A 15,592-nucleotide genomic window follows, 5' to 3' on the forward strand; every position below is an offset into this window, starting at 1 on the left:
GGGAATAAAGGGTAGAAAATGGATGGATGGATATTGATACTGTTTCTTTCATAGATTTTTAGTATAAAAAATAATGACTGTTCTTGATTTAGACCCGGGATCCCCAAACTACGAGCCGCCGGCAGGATACGGCCCGCTAGCGTCCAAAATCCGGCCGGCGGAGTCCATCGCACTTTTAATATTATTATTTTTATTTTGCAATTTTTAAAATTAGTTTTTTACTTTTTATTCGACTCCTTTAACCATATTGCTTCTTGTTTAGCTCGATCATTGTTTATGTACCTCCCTGCTTGGCACTCAGCATTAAAGGCCTACTGAACCCCACTACTACCGACCACGCAGTCTGATAGTTTATATATCAATGATGAAATATTAACATTGCAACACATGCCAATACAGCCGGTTTAGTTTACTTCCATCCATTTTCTACCGCTCATTCCCTTTTGGGGTCACTGGGGGCGCTGGCGCCTATCTCAGCTACAATCGGGCGGAAGGCGGGGTACAACCCTGGACAAGACGCCACCTCATCGCAGGGCCAACACAGATAGACAGACAACATTCACACTCACATTCACACACTAGGGCCAATTTAGTGTTGCCAATCAACCTATCCCCAGGTGCATGTCTTTGGAAGTGGGAGGAAGCCGGAGTACCCGGAGGGAACCCACGCATTCACGGGGAGGAAATGCAAACTCCACACAGAAAGATCCCGAGCCTGGATTTGAACCCAGGACTGCAGGACCTTCGTATTGTGAGGCAGACGCACTAACCCCTCTTCCACCGTGAAGCCCACTAAATTGCAATTTTAAATCTCCCGCGGAGTTTCTTGTTGAAAACGTCGCGGAATGATGACGCGTGCGCGTGACGTCACGGACAGTCAGGAAATATTAGCGCAGCACCACTTGCGGCTAAAAGTCGTCTCTTTTCATCGCGCAATTAAACGGTATTCTGGGCATCTGTGCTGCTGAATATTTTGCAATTTGTTCAATTAATAATGGAGAAGTCAAAGTAGAAAGATGGAGTTGGGAAGCTTTAGCCTTTAGCCACACAAACACACGGTGATTCCTTGTTTAAAATTCCCGGAGGTGAAGCTTTACTATGGACCAGAGCGGTCAAGCGAACATGGTTCCCGACCACTTGTCAACCGGCAGGTTTCGGTAAGCAAATTGTGTTAAAAAGTCGCCTCTTACCGGAGATCTGTGGAGTTTGCACCGTCCTTGTATCTGCCGTGACTTCCCTCAGACACTTGCCTCAAGACACCCGTGGACACACCCCTCCGACTATCAGGTACTATTTAATCTCACTAAAACACTAGCAACACAATAGAAAGATAAGGGATTTCCCAGAATTATCCTAGTAAATGTGTCTAAAAACATCGGAATCCGTCCCAATGCAATCGCCTTTTTTTTTTTTTAACTGTTTTTCTAGTCCTTCGCTATCAATATCATCATCCACAAATCTTTCAACCATGCTCAAATTAATGGGGAAATTGTCGTTTTCTCGGTCCGAATAGCTCCTGCTGCTGGAGGCACCCATTAAAAACAATGTGAGGACGTGAGGAGCCCTCACCCTTGTGACGTCGTCTGCGACTTCCGGTACAGGCAAGGCTTTTTTATCAGCACCAAAAGTTGCGAACTTTATCGGCAATGTTCTTTACTAAATCCTTTCAGCTGAAATATGGCAATATCGCGAAATGATCAAGTATGACACATAGAATGGACCTGCTATCCCCGTTTAAATAAGAACATCTCATTTCAGGAGGCCTTTAAGGGTTGGAATTGGGGATTAAATCACCATTAATGATTCCCAGGCGCTGCACCGCTGCTGCCCACTGCTCCCCTCACCTCCCTGAGAGTGATCAAGGGTGATGGGTCAAATGCAGAGAATAATTTTGCCACATCTAGTATGTGTGTGACAATCATTGGTACTTTGACTTTAACTTTGTTTTTTTGTTTTTTTTTTTTTGCTCCATGCTTTTTAACCTGTAAAGCACTTTGGTTTAATTAAAAAAAATGTTGTAAATGTGCTATATAAATAAAGTTGCCTTGCCTTGCTTTGCCTATTCTCTACCGCTTGTCCCTTTTGGCGTTACAGGGGACCCTGGAGCCTATCTCAGCTGCATTCTGACGGAAGGCGGTGTACACCCTGGACAAGTCGCAACCTCATCGCAGATACAGACAACATTATTTTTCACACACTAGGGCCAATTTTAGTGTTGACAATCAATCCATCCCCAGATGCATGTTTTTGGTCCAAAGTAAAAAAAAAAAAAAAAGCTGCTCTATGCTTCAGGTAGGAAATACGGTTGACGACCAGGGCCGTCCAAACTAAATTGGGGGCATGAGCAGAATAGTCCATCCATCCATTAATTTTCTATGGCTTGTCCCGTTCAGGGTCGAGGGGTCACTGGAGCCTATCTCAGCTGCATTCATGCGGAAGGCGATGTACACCCTGGACAAGTCGCCACCTCATCGCAGGGCCAACACAGATAGACAGACAACATTCACACTCACATTCACACACTAGTTGCCAATCAACCTATCTCCAGGTGCATGTCTTTGGAAGTGGTAGGAAGCGGGAGTACCCGGAGGGAGCCCACGCAGTCACCGGGAGAACATGCAAACTCCACATAGAAAGATCGCACTAACCCCTCTTCCACCATAGTATTTGAAAAAAAAAAAATACTAAGTACAAATAAAATATATCTATTAGGGGTGCTCAAGAAAATCAAATAACATCCAAATCCCGATTTTCATTTATTCCCCCAAAAAATCGATTTATAACTTTCAAATAATCGATTTGCATATTCTTTTACAATTTTTTCTTTTTTTTTATTAGTATCAAAAAATAATGACTTTGTTCTTGATATAGACCAGGGGTCTCCAAACTACGGCCCGCGGGCAGGATCCGGCCCATTAGCGTCCAAAATCCGGCCCACGGGAAGTCCATCCATTTTCTACTGCTTGTCCCTTTTAGGGTCATATATATATATATTAGGGCTGGGCAACGATAAAAAATTTTAATCGAAGTTAATCGCACTATTTCTCTGATTAATCGCGATTAACTGCATTGCATACGCAAAGCCCAATAATGAATTCAAAAGTAGTGTGTAGTGCACCTTTATTGGAATATTCCCCCACATGAACAAAAGCCCCAAAACATTTGTTGTGCAAACACAATTTAAATCAGTCCTTGTTAAACAGTAGCAGTTAAATAGCATATTTTATGAAAATCAACTCAAAAAATGTAAATACAAACATTTAAGCTTATTACTACCACTGCCAGGGTATTTAAGTTATCCTGTTTGTTATGGAAAATAAATAGAATCTACATACAAATCTCTGAGCCACAATCATAACATCTGAACAGGCAATTTCTGAGGTAACAGCAGAAACATTTTTTTTTTATCAGGGATCTTATGTTTAAAAAACCTATATTATAGGTAGTGGGCTGTTTTAGGGAATTTTTGATCAAATTATAATGTTGTGTTTATTCTGCGTAGTGCACTTAAAATAATTATGACCATATCTAGGAATTGATATGATGGGAATTTTCCGATTGTTTGCTAGGTGCTTTGATAAACTGAACGCATATACATGGTACTATATTATGATGTTATGAGCCAGGGAATAAAAGAACTACCCTACCCAGCATGCAACAGGAGTGACGAGCATGCGCGGTAGCCCGGTATAGGTTGTGTCGCCATGACGGCATCTTGTATGTTGTGATATGCACGCTCTGAAAGTAAAAGTTAAGAACTCAGCCAACACTCCTTGTCTGCATTATTCATAAATAGACAGACAACACATATACTCCGCTGCGTCACAGGCCGCTGGATGTAGCCGGCAAAGTATTCCCATGCTAGCTAGCCGGTCTAGCAAGCACGCGTCATTCAGTCCAAAACGGCCCGATCTATCCACATCCAGAATTGTCTGGCGGTCGTAAGTGATCCCGGAGTGACCACGCTGTAAGCCAGCCATGAAATTTGCAGAATTGTCCGGTATTTTTGCCAAATGTTCCATCTTTACCAAGAGCCCCGCGACGCCGGGCGACGCCATCTTTATAAGAAAAGGCGTTAACAAAATAAAAGCATGTAAACAACATACGCAAATGTGCGATAAAATAATTGTCGGCGTTAATAGATTGATGAGTTAACTCATAATTAACGCATTTAGTCAGCCACCGGTTGTGCAAGTTCTCCCACTTAAAATGATGACAGAGGTCTGTAATTTTCATCATAGGTACACTTCAACTGTGAGAGACAGAATGTGAAAAAAAATCCAGGTATTCACATTGAATTTTAAATACATTTTTTTGTAAATTATGGTGGAAAATAAGTATTTGGTCACTTCAAACAAGGAAGATCTCTGGCTCTCACAGACCTGTAACTTCTTCTTTAAGAAACGTTTCTTTCCTCCACTCATTACCTGTATTAATGGCACTTGTTTGAACTCGTTATCTGTATAAAAGACACCTGTCCACAGCCTAAAACAGTCAGACTCCAAACTCTAATATGGCCAAGACAAAAGAGCTGTCGAAGGACACAAGGAAAATAATTGTAACCCCGCACCAGACTGGGAAGAGTGAATCTACAATAGTCAAGCAGTTTGGTGTGAAAAAATCAACTGTGGGAGCAATTATCAGAAAATGGAAGACATACAAGACCACTGATAATCTCCCTCGATCTGGGGCTCCACACAAGATCTCATCCCATGGGGTCAAAATGATCATGAGAATGGTGAGCAAAAATCCCAGAACCACCCAGGGGGACCTGGTGAATGACCTGTAGAGAGCTGGGAAGGAATCAAATCCTGCACAGCCAGACGTGTCCCCCTGCTTAAGCCAGTGCGTGTCCAGGCCCATCTGAAGTTTGCCAGAGAGCACATGGATGATACAGCAGAGGATTGGGAGAATGTCATGTGGTCAGATGAAACCAAAATATAACTTTTTGGTATGAACTCAACTTGTCATTTTTTTGAGGAAAAAGAATACTGAGTTGAATCCCAAAAACACCATACCTACTGTGAAGCATGGGGGTGGAAACATCATGCTTTGGGGCTGTTTTTCTGCTAAGGGGACAGGACAATTGATATGTGTTAAGGAAAGAATGAATGGGGCCATGTATCGTGAGATTTTGAGCCAAAACCTCCTTCCATCAGTGAGAGCTTATAATGGTTGACCAAATACTTATTTTCCACCATAATTTACAAATAAATTCTTAAAAATACCTACAATGGGAATTCCTGTTTTTTTTTCCACATTCTGTCTCTCACAGTTGAAGTGTACCTATGATGAAAATTACAGACCTGTCATCATTTTAAGTGGGAGGACTTGCACAATCGGAGGCTGACTAAATACTTTTTTGCCCCACTATATACATATATATATATATATATATATATATATATATATATATATATATATATATATATATATATCTACATATGACTGGATACTATACCCTATAAATGGCATGATTCCAGCATGATTTTTCTGTGTAACAGAGGAGTGACTGACTGATGATTGTGTTACAATATTCATCGGTCTTAATCTTTAATTTCAGATTTTTTTTCTGACACTGTGACTTTGTCTGTGTCCAATGTTTATTGACACAATGTTTTAGCTGTAAAAGTGTTACGCATTTTGTGTGCTTAGTTGCTTTTTTTAAGGAACACTTAACATATTTGGTTTTTCAGAATTAGTGAAAGAAAGTCCTAAAATGCCAAAGAAAAGGGTGAAAGGTAAACACACAATACAAGCATTCACAATATGGGTGATATAATACTAAAATTATTATGACAGACCACTTAAAAAAAACTGAACAGAATTTCACAGCCTTTTCAATGAATAAAATAATGTACACAAAAAGAAATAATGTGGGATTTGTAATATTAGCTATGAACGATAAAACACTGAACATTAGGAAGATATGGACGTCTCTCCTCTTTACTTCCCAGACGACCGTCTCGAGATCGATCTTTTAGAATAAAGTAAAATGCAACAAATGTGAAACAAACACGGCGAAACTACAAAAATCACCCACAGATCACTTTTCTGAAGAACATAACTTTGTTGTAGAAATCTTCCTGCCAGTCACGTCTCAGGCTGGCCTCTATGAACAAACTCCGCCCACTCTGCTTAATAACCTGGATATCACTCTAAAGCGCAGATTCCAACCACTCTCTATGGTTCAAGACGGTAATTTAAAAAATCCCCTTCACATCGTACTGGCGGCTCGAGTTTCGACAGTAAAGGTTTAAAGGGGAACATTATCATCAGACCTATGTAAGCGTCAATATATACCTTGATGTTGCAGAAAAAAGACCATATGTTTTTTTAACCGATTTCCCAACTCTAAATGGGTGAATTTTGGCGGTTGAAATGCCTTTCAATTGTTCGCTGTCGGAGCAATGACCTTTCACCCGTGACGTCACAACAGGAAACAATCCGCCATTTTCTCAAACACATTACACACACCAAGTCAAATTAGCTCTGTTATTTTCCGTTTTTTCGACTGTTTTCCGTACTTTGAAGACATTATGCCTCATCGGTGTGTTGTCGGAGGGTGTAACAACAGGAACAGAGACGGATTTAAGTTGACTTACGTGGAGTGTGCTAATCAGACATATAAATGGTCACGGTATGCTAATCGATGCTAACATGCTATTTAGGCTAGCTGTATGTAAATATTGCATCATTATGCCTCATCCATCCATCCATCCATCATCTTCCGCTTATCCGAGGTCGGGTCGCGGGGGCAACAGCCTAAGCAGGGAAGCCCAGACTTCCGTATCTCCAGCCACTTCGTCTAGCTCTTCCCGGGGGATCCCGAGGCGTTCCCAGGCCAGCCGGGAGACATAGTCTTTCCAACGTGTCCTGGGTCTTCCCCGTGGCCTCCTACCAGCTGGACGTGCCCTAAACACATCCCTAGGGAGGCGTTCGGGTGGCATCCTGACCAGATGCCCGAACCACTTCATCTGGCTCCTCTCGATGTGGAGGAGCAGCGGCTTTACGTTGAGCTCCTCCCGGATGGCAGAGCTTCTCACCCTATCTCTAAGGGAGAGCCCCGCCACCCGGCGGAGGAAACTCATTTCGGCCGCTTGTACCCGTGATCTTATCCTTTCGGTCATGACCCAAAGCTCATGACCATAGGTGAGGATGGGAACGTAGATCGACCGGTAAATTGAGAGCTTTGCCTTCCGGCTCAGCTCCTTCTTCACCACAACGGATCGATACAACGTCCGCATTACTGAAGACGCCACACCGATCCGCCTGTCGATCTCACGATCCACTCTTCCCCCACTCGTGAACAAGACTCCTAGGTACTTGAACTCTTCCACTTGGGGCAGGGTCTCCTCCCCAACCCGGAGATGGCACTCCACCCTTTTCCGGGCGAGAACCATGGACTCGGACTTGGAGGTGCTGATTCTCATTCCGGTCGCTTCACACTTGGCTGCGAACCGATCCAGTGAGAGCTGAAGATCCCGGCCAGATGAAGCCATCAGGACTACATCATCTGCAAAAAGCAGAGACCTAATCCCGTGGCCACCAAACCGGAACCCCTCAACGCCTTGGCTGCGCCTAGAAATTCTGTCCATAAAAGTTATGAACAGAATCGGTGACAAAGGACAGCCTTGGCGGAGTCCAACCCTCACTGGAAACGTGTCCGACTTACTGCCAGCAATGCGGACCAAGCTCTGACACTGATCATACAGGGAGCGGACCGCCACAATAAGACATTCCGATACCCCATACTCTCTGAGCACTCCCCATAGGACTTCCCGAGGGACACGGTCGAATGCCTTCTCCAAGTCCACAAAGCACATGTAGACTGGTTGGGCAAACTCCCATGCACCCTCAAGAACCCTGCCGAGAGTATAGAGCTGGTCCACAGTTCCACGACCAGGACGAAAACCACACTGTTCCTCCTGAATCCGAGGTTCGACTATCCGGCGAAGCCTCCTCTCCAGTACACCTGAATAAACCTTACCGGGAAGGCTGAGGAGTGTGATCCCACGATAGTTGGAACACACCCTCCGGTCCCCCTTCTTAAAGAGAGGGACCACCACCCCGGTCTGCCAATCCAGAGGTACCGCCCCCGATGTCCACGCGATGCTGCAGAGTCTTGTCAACCAAGACAGCCCCACAGCATCCAGAGCCTTAAGGAACTCCGGGCGGTTCTCATCCACCCCCGGGGCCTTGCCGCCGAGGAGCTTTTTAACTACCTCAGCGACCTCAGCCCCAGAAATAGGAGAGTCCACTACAGATTCCCCAGGCACCGCTTCCTCAAAGAAAGACGTGTTGGTGGGATTGAGGAGGTCTTGGAAGTATTCCCTCCATCGATCCACAACATCCGCAGTCGAAGTCAGCAGAACACCATCCGCACCATACACGGTGTTGATAGTGCACTGCTTCCCCTTCCTGAGGCGCCGTATGGTGGTCCAGAATCGCTTCGAGGCCGTCCGGAAGTCGTTTTCCATGGCTTCCCCGAACTCTTCCCATGTCCGAGTTTTTGCCTCCGCGACCGCTAAAGCTGCACACCGCTTGGCCCGTCGGTACCCGTCCACTGCCTCCGGAGTCCTATGAGCCAAAAGAACCCGATAGGACTCCTTCTTCAGCTTGACGGCATCCCTCACTGCTGGTGTCCACCAACGGGTTCTGGGATTACCGCCACGACAGGCACCAACAACCTTGCGGCCACAGCTCCAATCAGCCGCCTCGACAATAGAGGTTCGGAACATGGTCCACTCGGACTCAATGTCCCGCACCTCCCTCGTGACATGTTCAAAGTTCTCCCGGAGGTGTGAATTGAAACTCTCTCTGACAGGAGACTCTGCCAGACGTTCCCAGCAGACCCTCACAATGCGCTTGGGCCTGCCAGGTCTGTCCGGCATCCTCCCCCACCATCGCAGCCAACTCACCACCAGGTGGTGATCGGTAGAAAGCTCCGCCCCTCTCTTCACCCGTGTGTCCAAAACATAAGGCCGCAAATCCGATGACACAACTACAAAGTCGATCATGGAACTGCGGCCTAGGGTGTCCTGGTGCCAAGTGCACATATGGACACCCTTATGTTTGAACATGGTGTTTGTTATGGACAAACTGTGACGAGCACAAAAGTCCAATAACAAAACACCACTCGGGTTTAGATCCGGGCGACCATTCTTCCCAATCACGCCTCTCCAGGTTTCACTGTCGTTGCCAACATGAGCGTTGAAGTCTCCCAGTAGGACAAGGGAATCACCCGGAGGAGCACTTTCCAGTACTCCCTCGAGTGTACCCAAAAAGAGTGGGTATTCTGAACTGCTGTTTGGTGCGTAAGCACAAACAACAGTCAGGACCCGTCCCCCCACCCGAAGGCGAAGGGAAGCTACCCTCTCGTCCACTGGGTTGAACTCAAACGTGCAGGCTTTGAGCCGGGGGGAAACGAGAATTGCCACCCCAGCCCGTCGCCTCTCACTGCCGGCAACGCCAGAGTGGAAGAGGGTCCAGTCCCTCTCGAGAGAACTGGTTTCCAGAGCCCTTGCTGTGCGTCGAGGTGAGTCCGACTATATCCAGCCGGAACTTCTCTACCTCGCGCACTAGCTCAGGCTCCTTCCCCCCCAGTGAGGTGACGTTCCACGTCCCAAGAGCTAGCTTCTGTAGCCGAGGATCGGACCGCCAAGTGCCCTGTTTTCGGCTGCCGCCCAGCTCACAATGCACCCGACCTCTATGGCCCCTCCTATGAGTGGTGAGCCCATTGGAGGGATGACCCACGTTGCCTCTTCGGGCTGTGCCCGGCCGGGCCCCATGGGGACAGGCCCGACCACCAGGCGCTCGCCATCGTGCCCCAACTCCGGGCCTGGCTCCAGAGCGGGGCCCCGGTGACCCACTTCCGGGCGAGGGAAATCTGGGTTCATTTTGTTGTAATTCCATAGAAGTCTTTGAGCTGCTCTTTGTCTGATCACTCACCTAGGACCTGTTTGTCTTGGGAGACCCTACCAGGGGGCATGAAAGCCCCCAGACAACATAGCTCCTAGGATCATTGGGACACGCAAACTCCTCTACCACGGTAAGGTAGCAGTTCAGAGAGGAGATTATGCCTCATTTGTAGCTATATTTGCATCCAGCCTTTCCTTCCACCCACATTTAATGCCAAACAAAAACATAACAATCGACGATTTCAAGTTGCACCAGTGGTCAAAAGATGCGAAAGTCCATCGTTTGTTATGCACACTTTACCGACGATAGCGATGCTACGACAGAGATGGCACAGAGATGTGTGGATATCCTGCGACACTCAAAGCAGATTAATTTCCAACGATAAAGTCAACGAAATCACAAAGGTGAGTTTTGTTGATGTTATTGACTTTTGTGCTAATCAGACATATTTGGTCACGGAATGACTGCAAGCTAATCGATGCTAACATGCTATTTAAGCTAGCTGTATGTACATATTGCCTCATTATGCCTCATTTGTAGCTATATTTGCATCCAGCCTTTCCCTCCACCCACATTTAATGCCAAACAAACACTTACCAATCGACGGATTCAAGTTGCACCAGTGGTCAAAAGATGCAATCGTTGGTTGGAATACGATCGCCGAATTCGTCCTCGTTGCCGCTGTCTGTCGTGATATGGCTCAATAGCTTCAGTTTCTTCTTCAATTTCGTTTTCGCTATCTGCCTCCACACTCCAACCATCCGTTTCAATACATGCGTAATCTGTTGAATCGCTTAAGCCGCTGAAATCCGAGTCTGAATCCGAGCTAATATCGCTATATCTTTCTGTTCTATCCGCCATGTTTGTTTGTATTGGCATCACGCAGTGACGTCACAGGAAAATGGGCGGGTGGATATAGCGATGGTGAAAATCAGGCACTTTCAAGCTGTTTTTCGGAAATTGCGTGATGGGTAAAATTTTGAAAAAAACTTCGAAAAATAGAATAAGCCCCTGGGAACTGATTTTTATTGGTTTTAACCCTTATGAAATTGTGATAATGTACCCCTTTAACAAAATAATTTGATGACTTTCCGGCAGGCCAAGTTAAAAAGCTTAACGGGCCGCGTACGGCCCACAGGCCGTGATTTGCCCATGTCTGCTCTTAAAAAGCTGGCAACATCTTCTGGTGAACATGTCCAAATGGTGTCATTGTGATCACCATTGTTGTTCAGACTGCCTTAATCCTTTTGGCCATGAAACTGAGCAGAGCTGCACAGGTTGTTACTGGTATCCTCTTTCATTCCTCCACGATGACATCACTGGTGGAGCTGCTGCATGCAAGACACCTTGCACTCCTCCACTTTCTAGTGGTGTCACCCCAAAAATTTATTTTTGAATTAATCGCGATTCTTAGTTGTTACAATTCTTAATCGGAAAATTTAAAAAATTATTCTTACATCTGCGGTCCCTAGCAAGGTTTCTCATTGTTGTCATTAGGTTGACTTCTTTCTTGGCCTGATGTGGGATCAGATCCCAGGATGTTGTTGTGGTGTGTGCAGCCCTTTGAGACATTTGTGACTAAGGGCTATTTATATAAACTTTAATTAATTGATTGATACTTGGTGGAATGTATTTGAGAACCACTGCTGTAGACGAATAAGTCTTGAGTATCATCATACATGTTGTCATATGTCAAAATAAAAGAAGATTGTTTCGTTGTTTTTCAATGTTTGCATCCAATAAAAACTTATAGAATTTACAATGGGAATAGATTGGATTGGTTTCAACATTAAAGTTTCTTTTCCAAATGGAGAAAATTAGCATGCACATATATAAATGTATTGTATAAAATGTAATGCCTATTTTATGCCTTTAATTATCATTTAATTGTGTTGTATTTTGCAACGTAGCATGTTTAAATCTTAAAAAAATGGCTAAATAAAGGTTTCAGAAGTGACATGCGGTGGTGTGAGTGCACCTGGTGCCTGCTCTAATGATGCCCTGCAGTTTCCCAAGAAGGTCACAGCGGAAGGTTGTTAAACACCACACACACACACACACACGGATTACTAAACTTTAAAGACTTCACATCAGCGCGTGAATGTCCTGTAGTCACCTTCTCCGTCTTGTTTTTGTCAGACACAACGTTTCCATGGATTAAATTAGTCTGACTTCTAAAATAGTTCAATCCTTTTTATTTTTACTCGCAGTGTCCATGAACCGTCTCTAATGCAACCATTTGTTATACGCTGTATGCCTCCCGAACACTGGGGGGCGCTTATTTCCTTTTAGTGGGGTTAAATGTGTTGCTTTTCCGGTTGACCTATGACGTCACACCAGGCATCTGCAATTCCATACAAATCAATAGTTTAGCTCTGCTGTACCTGATGTCCACTGCAATGTCGGCACAGATTACTAATAGTACGTCTCTAATGGCGATTAAAAAGCGGACAGCACTAAAAAAGGATCTAAAATTTAATTGCGAATATGACACTACTATCAAGAACTTCTTAGACCACATGTAGATACAAAAGCAGGGGTGTCAAACTCATTGTACCTCCATGTAGGGGCCACATGGAGATAAAATCTACTCCCAAGTGGGCCGGACTGGTAAAATATCGGCATGATAACTTAAAAATAAAGACAACTTCAGATTTTCTTTGTTTAAAAATAAAACAAGCACATTCTGAAAATGTACAAATCATAATGTTGTTGTTTTTTATACACTTACATGTTGCGGTTAATTGTATTCTATCTTTATTTGTCGTTATTTATACTTTCGGAATAAAATGTTCATCAGTCAACTCATTGGTGTTAATTTTCAATCCACCAAGATAAAAAAAATTGTATCAAAATCAAATCACAGTATTTATGTAGTTTAATCATTTGCCTCGACTTATGTTGTTGTAACATAATGTGGATAACAAAGAATTGCTATTGCGCCATCCAGTGGACACATTTAGAACAGATTTTTCTTTAATTAAAAAATTTCAGGTTATTTTTTATACTTAAAGGGGAACATTGTCACATTTTTAGAAAGGTTGAAACCAATAAAAATCAGTTCCCAGTGGCTTGTTTTATTTTTCGAAGTTTTTTTCAAAATTTTACCTGTCCCGGAATATCCCTAGAAAAAGCTTTAAAGTGCTTGATTATCGCTATTTGCTTAAGCCACTGTCCATTTCCCTGTGACGTCACATAGCGATTCCAATACAAACAATGGCGAATAGCACAGCAATATATAGCGACATTAGCTTGGATTCAGACTCAGATTTCAGCGGCTTAAGCGATTCAACAGATTACGCATGTATTGAAACAGATGGTTGGAGTATGGAGGCAGATAGCGAAAACGGAATTGAAGAAGAAACTGAAACTATTGAGCGAATAGCTATTGACGCTATTTGGCCATGCATGTCTGCGTTAGCATCGCCGGTAAAATGTGCAGACCAACCGATCAAGACTTTCGCATTGACACTGGATCAACTTAAATCCGTCAATTGGTAAGTGTTTGTTTCGCAGTAAATGTGGGTGGAAGGAAACGCTGGATGTAAATATAATTTCAAATGTACATACAGGTAGCCTAAATAGCATGTTAGCATCAATTAGCTGGCAGTCATGCCGCAACCAAATATGTCTGATTAGCACATAAGTCAAAAACATCAACAAAACTCACCTTTGTGATTTCGTTGACTTTATCGTTGGGAATGCATCTGCTTTGAGTGTCGCAGGATATCCAGACATTCTTGTCATCTCTGTGCCATCTCTGTCATAGCATCGCCGGTAAAAAACAAACGAGGGACTTTTGCATCACTCGACACTGGAGCAACTTAAATCTGTCGATTGCTAAGTGTTTGTCTGGCATTAAATGTGCATGGAGGGAAAGGCTGGATGTAAATATAGCTACAAATGAGGCATAATGCTGCAATATGTAGACACAGCTAGCCTAAATAGCATGTTAGCATCGATTAGCATGCCGTGCTAGTCGATGCACATTCTATGTAAATCAACTTGAATCCGTCCCTGTTTGTGTTGTTACACCCTCCAACAACTCACCGACGAGGCATGAGGTCTCCAAGGTATCGGAAAACAGTCGAAAAAACGAAAAATAACAGAGCTGATTTGACTCGATGCGTGTGATGTGGTAGGGAAAAATAGCGTTGAGTACCGATGTGACGTCACGTTCTGATGTCGTCGCTCAGAGAGGGATGAATAGAAAGGCGTTTAATTCGCCAAAATTCACCCTTTTAGAGTCGGAAATCGGTTGAAAAAATATACGGTCTTTTTTCTGCAACATCAAGGTATATATTGACGCTTACATGGGTCTGGTGATAATGTTCCCCTTTAACAAACTCATCCCACCGGCCGCAAGAAACCTGTTCACGAGCCTGATCCAGCCCTCGGGCCGTACCTTTGACCCCCCTGGGCTAAAGCATAAAAAGACTAGCGGGAGAGAGTTTTTTCCGAAGGAATTTTCTGATGGAGAATCATGGAAACTAAACTTTGAATGTCTCTGAGTTTATTCATAAGGCTCTGTGGATTGATGGAAGGAGTTTTAAATCCGAAGGAAAAGACTGTCCGTGCCCCGGCCAATACTGTTCCAGGTAAAGGTTGCTATTATTCTGGACTGTCTTGCCAGTTGTGTGGAATACAGAATTATTCTGAATCACTTTTGAATGCAAAAATGCAGCGTGAAGAGGTTTGTGTACGCTTTATTATTTGCCTTGTAATATACCTGCTTCATTCTAATTCATCGGCATTCGACATTTCTTAATCTCAACTCGTCGTGTTTGGAGGAAGAAGAATACTGAGTTGCATCCCAAGAACACCATACCTACAGTGAAGCATGGGGGTGGAAACATCATGCTTTGGGGCTGTTTTTCTGCTAAGGGGACAGGACGATTGATCCGTGTTAAGGAAAGAATGAATGGGGCCATGTATCGTGAGATTTTGAGCCAAAACCTCCTTCCATCAGTGAGAGCTTTGAATGGTTGACCAAATACTTATTTTCTACCATAATTTACAAATATATTATTTAAAATTCCTAGAATGTGAATTCCTGGATTTTTTTTTTTCACATTCTGTCTCTCACATTTGAAGTGTACCTAAAATGAAAATTACAGACCTCTGTCATCATTTTAAGTGGGAGAACTTGCACAATCGGAGGCTGATTAAATACTTTTTTTGCCTCACTGTATGTACAAAAAATATACATTTGGGCCTCCACTCAGGCTTGATCCCGGGGACCCTAAAGGGTTTTGGTCCAAAAAATATAAAAAATGTGTCATTATTCAGTATTATTATTTTTATTATTATTCAAGGTTTAAATCTCTTGATCAACATTAGGTCTAGCTGTCAATATAACGTTATTAAAGATTTAAGTTGTATGCTCTTTTTGTCAAAGAAACCTCTGTTTTTGTATGGAAACAAAACACAAAATATGTAATATTTTCACCCAATACAATTTTTAAGTGGAATATTTGAGATTATATAATAATTGGAGCCTTAAAAAGGTCAATAATTCATAACAACATTCATTTTAATTCATTATTATTTTTTTTTAGCAATGACGCTTAAAAATAAATTAAACAACAATTATTGGGGATCCAAAAGGGTCCTACTCATTAAAGTGTTAAAAAATAAATTATACATTTTATTAACTGTTTACTTTTAACAC

This window comes from Nerophis ophidion, linkage group LG16 (assembly GCF_033978795.1).
Source record: "Nerophis ophidion isolate RoL-2023_Sa linkage group LG16, RoL_Noph_v1.0, whole genome shotgun sequence".
Taxonomy (NCBI): Eukaryota; Metazoa; Chordata; class Actinopteri; order Syngnathiformes; family Syngnathidae; genus Nerophis; species Nerophis ophidion.